Consider the following 6,058-nt stretch of genomic DNA (forward strand, 5'->3'; position numbering starts at 1 on the left):
GGCCGGGCACGGACTTTCTAGTGGTGTCCATGTAACGTGCGGCGAGTTATCCTCACACGTTTCGACTCTGAAAAACCTCTTGCCCTGGCGCAGCTGGAAGCTATATAGCAGTGCTACGCCTGTGTACTTCCCTTTTCTTCTTCCGTCGTATTTTGTGCTGTGTCAACAGAATGTAAAAGTCCAGAAAGACCGAAGTCGCCTCAAACCGAAGGATGTCATTGTATTACTTACCTAAATCAATGTAATTAATGCTTTCAGCGCGGTGTAAGCGCGTTCGCCACTTCCTGATTCGTCAAAGGCGAATTGGTAAAACGATGACTGATAAGATAATTCGTCAAGCGGCTGAAATATGGCACTGCGTCCATCCATTATTGCATGCATGTTCTCAAATGGCCGCCTCGCAGCAGCGCATTACTCTGCACCACGGAGGAACGAGAAGCTTTCTTTCTCCATTTACTCCATCCATGCGCTGCGCTCACGACCGGCCGTGGCGGTGCTTCGGCTATACTGTACAAGAATACGGTTTAGTGGGGCAAGCGTCTGGGCGGCGCATACTTTGCAGTGAGGCATCCGATGTGGAAAATACTGTGGTGGCGTGGCGATAGAAGTCATCTTCATCTTTCTGGCGTTTTATATGCCAAAACCAGTTCTGATTATGAGGCACGCCGTAGTGGAGGGCTCCGGATTAATTTTGACCACCTGGTGTTCTTTAACGTGCATTACAACGCAAGCACACTGGTGTTTTTGCATGTCGCCTCCATCGAAATGTGGCCGCCGCGGCCGGGATACGATCCTACGATCTCGTGCACAGCAGCGCAACGCCGTAGCTGACTGAGCCACCACGGCGGGTGGCGATAGAAGTCGATTGAACCCCATCAAAGTCGCGCCGTTGGAAACTGCTGGCGATACTGCTCTGCAGCATCATTCGTACCACTTTGCGCGCTGGTTTTTGCGTTCAGACCGCTAAAGTGGTGTTCATAATTGCATATGACATGTATTTATGCCTTAAGAATTAAGGAATTAAGACCTTAATTCCTTTCATTCTCTTCGTTATTTTATTTTTTAATGCCACTCGGTGGAAATTGGTCTCGGGCTGGGTTCGGGCCGGTTTCGAGTCGGGCTCGGGCCGGGCTCGGGCCTGAGGTAAAGGGGTGGCGGGCCGGGCCGGGTGGGTAACGTAGATTATTTGCGGGTCTGGGCCGGGCCCGGGTCTCGCCATAAAACTTCTGGTCTTGCTCGAGCGGGCAGCCCGATGTAAAATCAGGCCCGGGCCGCGCCGAGGCTGAAAAAAACGGCCCGTGCAATGCTCTACTTCCCCGGCCGCCTGCTCTTCTTCGTCGCTTCACGCGGAACCGACAGACAGACTAAGAATTTTAATGAATAGGTCCTGGAAAGCCCTTCCCTAGGGCAGAGCTGCGGGCCGCTCCCACGTGGGGACGGGTAAGCCGAGCCAAACCGCCGCATCGTGGGCTCTCTGGACAGCCCAAGCTTGTTGTGACAGTTTCGAGCTCTGGATGGCGGAGCTCCATTCTTCTTCCGTGATGCGATTGGGCCCCTCTAACAAGGGGCATCGCCAGAGCATGTGTTCTAGATTGCTATTAGCCGGAAAGTCGGGGCAAGTAGAGCTAAAAGCCTCTGAAGTGATCGAATGAAAAAGGGCCAGGTTGGGATAGGACTTAGTCTGAAGCAATTCGTAAAGTGGATGACAGAGGTCTAAGCCAGTTTTTTATGAGGTGGAGGATAGGCTCGTAACTTTAAGCGGTAATATTTTTTGCCAAGTTGGAATTGTCCTCGTCTTCAGACGTGTACTCATCGCTGGTAGACGCACCTGAACTCGAATCCATGCTTGCGATGGCGGCGTCGGCGCGCTTCGAATGACCGCAGACGGCCAGCTGGCTATCCTACGAGGGTGTCGTGACGTCACGACTTCCAACTCCTGCGGGTCGGGCGGTGATGCGCGCGCTCACAAAAACACCAAAAATAAAGCCATCGGCTCAAAAATGAGCAAAGTGACTATTTCGTTTCGGTGTCATCACAGACTAAGGATTCATTTTCAGCATTTCCGTAATATTTTCAGATTTCGTGTCCGTATCCCTTTAACAATGAAAAACCACTGAAATGGGTTCTAACGTGTACTAAGTGAAGGAAACATTAAAGGATTGTGTAGAAGTCATAGTCAAGACCATGACTCAGCAGAAATCAGCAAGACTTAAAAACCAATGCAATAGGTTCAGATATGGTACAAAGTGAAAGGTTGATGGTCGAAGTCATACTCATGAGCATGACTAAGGCTTTCCTCGTAAGGTCTTTGAGGTGTAGCTAAAGGGAATCCTGAGGACTCGTGCCATGAATGTCATGACAAGCGTGTCATGTAGGTCATGAAAGAGGAGCCCACGTCATGATGCACTCATGGTCGTTTCGTTAACTTGGTAGGCACACCGCTGCGCATAACATGGATTTCCACACGGCGTAGGATCTGCTGGTTTTTTTTTTTCACTTCAATATTGAGCAATCTATGATCGTCGCTCTTGATAAACGCTTAAAAATTCATACAAACCGTCTGAATTTCAAGAGTGAGAAGGGAGGTCTGCACCTCGAGCTTAGATGTTACCTGGCGGAGACGGATTATAGGCAAGACGTGATTAGCTCTAAAGTGCAACAGCGGGTGTTGCATGTGGAAATAGTTTACATGCTCAGTGAAAAGAGCCGACTGCATCATTCGTAAGATGCTTTCGTACGTGGAGACGAATTCCTTGCGAGTACAGGTGCGACAAGCACTTTGACCTGGCGTACATCACAAGTTCATAAATAGCAGTGCACAATAAATGTGTTGTCGAGAGCACGTGGCTGCACTCAGAAATATGGCTGCACTCATGTAAAACTAGGCTATGATATAGGTAACATGGGTACGTACACCCGTGAGTAAAAGTATAGGGACCATAGATTGGGTCAAAAAGCCGATTTTCTCAACTACCTGCGAATGAAATTTGAAATTGAGTACTGCAGTCCAAGCTTGGCATTGCGAACTTTCCAGCGAACTCGCCAGTTTCAGTTTATGCATGTGAACTACGAAGAAATTCAGTTTTTTCGGCGACCCTGTGGTTCGTGTACTTTTGCTGACGGGTGTACGTGTCTTCTGCACATCAATTGACACATTTTTTTGTTTACAAGGTGTATTTATCTCTAGTCCATTTTCCATCATGAATGTTTAATAACTGTGAGTGCGGCACTGAGACAAATGCTAGGTGCTTTTGTTACGAAAATGCAGCAATGCACCTCCGCAATTACAAATGCCATTTAAAAATTTTGTAACATAAAGTCAGTCACTTAAGCTTTGTCGCTAAAAACCATGGAGGTAGGAAAAATATAGGAGGGAACATCATGTCACGCAGCCAGCCTTGGCAAGCGAACGCTTCCTCTAGCCAGCAGTGGTGGGTCAATACGTGACCTCTTGCGTCGAGATCATGGAGAATCTGGATTTGCCGAGACGTTTGGTAACCTATAGTTTTTAATCCTTGTGAGCTCGGCTGGCAGCGGCTCACATGTAGGAAGGAAATACATTTTTCCGTGCTTTGTTTTTTCCTTGTTTTTGTTTTTCTTAAATTCAAAAGTTTGAAATAGTTTTGAATGGGTATGGAAAAAAAGTGACAGGCCTGCGTGGCACACGCAGCACAGTCACAGCGTAAGCCGGTTGAGCGGCGCAAGAGTAGCTCCAATTTCGGCACTACGCACAACAGGATCTTCGCCTCGATTTTGACGAGAACGATCCGAACCGTCTGCCCGACACCGACGACGAGCTGCGGCTTGTGATGCTCTCGGTACAGCAGTCTGCTGAGCCCGATGATGCGTGGTTGTAGCCGCGCACGTAGCTCTACAATTCGCTTCTTCAGCAGCGGTTCGTACCTTGCGAGGAGACGCCATAACGTGTACCGAAGAGTTACTCAGAATATGTGGCGCACATCTAACATCGCGATAGCGTTGACTGCGCGCCTCATCTGAATCGCATCTTGTCGTCTGCGCCTGCGCGCGCGGCGGTTGCAGACAGATAGCTGCAGATAGCTGCAGATAGATAGCAGACCCGTCTATCTAGATAGCAGACTTGTGCAGACCTGAGATAGCAGACCCGTCTAACCAGATAGCAGACGCGTCTGTGCCTGAGCGCCTGCCTATAGAGCGCGTAAAAGGGAATTTTTCTGGGGCGTGATAGCAAGCGCTGGCGTGGCTCAGTGGTAAAGTATTCGACTACCACGCACCGGGCCTGGGTTCGATCGCGGCGGAGAGCGGTTGTATTTTTTTCGCATTTCCGGCGACAGCGGTTACACGGCGGCAACGGCGGACAACAACTCGAACGGAAACGGCTATTAGAATGAGCACATAACACCTTACGGTGTAAAAAGAAAATCAAGCGGGAGTACTATAAACTACCACGCGCGCCGACGTATTCCCCATGCTCTGACGTTTTCGCCACATGTTGGGCCACCACAGTCGGCGTCAATCGCGTTTCGGTAGGCTCAATCCTCCTTTTTGATTCCTTCATGCTGTATACAGTAGCAGGCACTCTAAAATTAAGCACAGGCTGCAGAGCGCGCTCCCAGCACTGTGGCCAGGGAATGTCTGGCCCCCCGGTGCTTCAGCACCCGTGTTGCATGCGCCCCCTAGCTGTGGCCTAACATGAGTGAGACGCGCCGCGTTTTGCCGTCGGAGCACCTGTTCTTCTTACACCTTTGTGCTACCATGTCCGTGATACTCCCATAGAGCCAATGGGGCCGGTTTTCGCAGGCGCCGCTAGCGCCGCCTGGATTATAACGATAGTTGTAATGATAGCAAGAAAATGTTTACTTACTAATACTAGGTGATGTTTTGAAAATTATTCACGTGTAATCTAAATTTAAAACCACAGGCGACATTTCAATAATTTGTAGTTGCTTAGAAAGTTAAACGTGTATCGAGAGGGCAATGACGCTTGTGGGGAGCTGCCGCACAGCAGACGACTTTCGCCGACGTCGTCTGCTTCAGCTATTTTTGCTGCGCTGCCTGCTTGCTTGGATGCCGACCAGTGCAGACGCGTGCACATCGAGCTCCGCATGATCTCCTTTTTCGTGTGGTTCATCCCCTGAAACCGCCCGCAAATTGTTTTACCAGTTTCACCGAATTTGAACCATTTTTCACCATTTCACGGCCTTTTGTGATTTCGCCCATGTGAAGCCTCCGCTAGCTCGAGTATGGGAGCGGCGGCGACGCCGGGAGACGCGCGCCCGAAGACGACAACGACAACAGTCGCCGTAGTTACCACGACGACTATGACCTCGACTGAAGAATCGCAGCCAGTGATTCAACACACCACATTGGTTTTGAGCGATGAGGTTATGGACTTTGCCACCCAAAACCGAGACGATGAACAACCACCCGGGAATGGCACCATGGCGTCCACGCACGCCAACGCTCATTTTCCCGCCAAAAAGGAGACTCACCACGCAGAGGAGGGTTGGCAGATATTCCAATCGCTCAGAGCAAATAAGAAACAGGCAAAAGAGCGGAACGTACGGCAAGGAGGGGACTTCTCCGCGGACAGCAAGCTTACAGCAGGCAACCAGCCAGAACGCCGGGGTCGACCCGCGAGACGCAGGCCACCACCCCTACCCAAGGACAATCTGAAAGTGGTCTTCCGACCTCACCAGGGACTGCCACTGAGGAATATGACCAGCCAAGCGGTTTCCGACGCAATAGTGGAGGCCTGCCGAGGAAAAATCAGATGGGACCAGTTCATTCTCCGCATCCGGCCGGGTTCCAACATAGCACTAGCGTCCACCCCGGATACGACCGTCGCAATGGTGATGAGTGGCGTCACGTCTTTGAAGATCAACGGAAGACTGCACCCGGTCAATGCCTATGTCACACCAGGCGAAGGAACCAGGAAAGGTGTCATCCATGGTATAGAGCCACACACTTCGTCTGAGACTATCAAAGAAAGCATCCGTTTTCGCACCCAGGGCGTGGAGCTGGTAATGGCCCGGATGTCATGAGACTCTGCGAGTGCTGTCCTTACTTTCTTCGGGGA

Source organism: Dermacentor silvarum, chromosome 1 (genome assembly GCF_013339745.2).
Source record: "Dermacentor silvarum isolate Dsil-2018 chromosome 1, BIME_Dsil_1.4, whole genome shotgun sequence".
Taxonomy (NCBI): Eukaryota; Metazoa; Arthropoda; class Arachnida; order Ixodida; family Ixodidae; genus Dermacentor; species Dermacentor silvarum.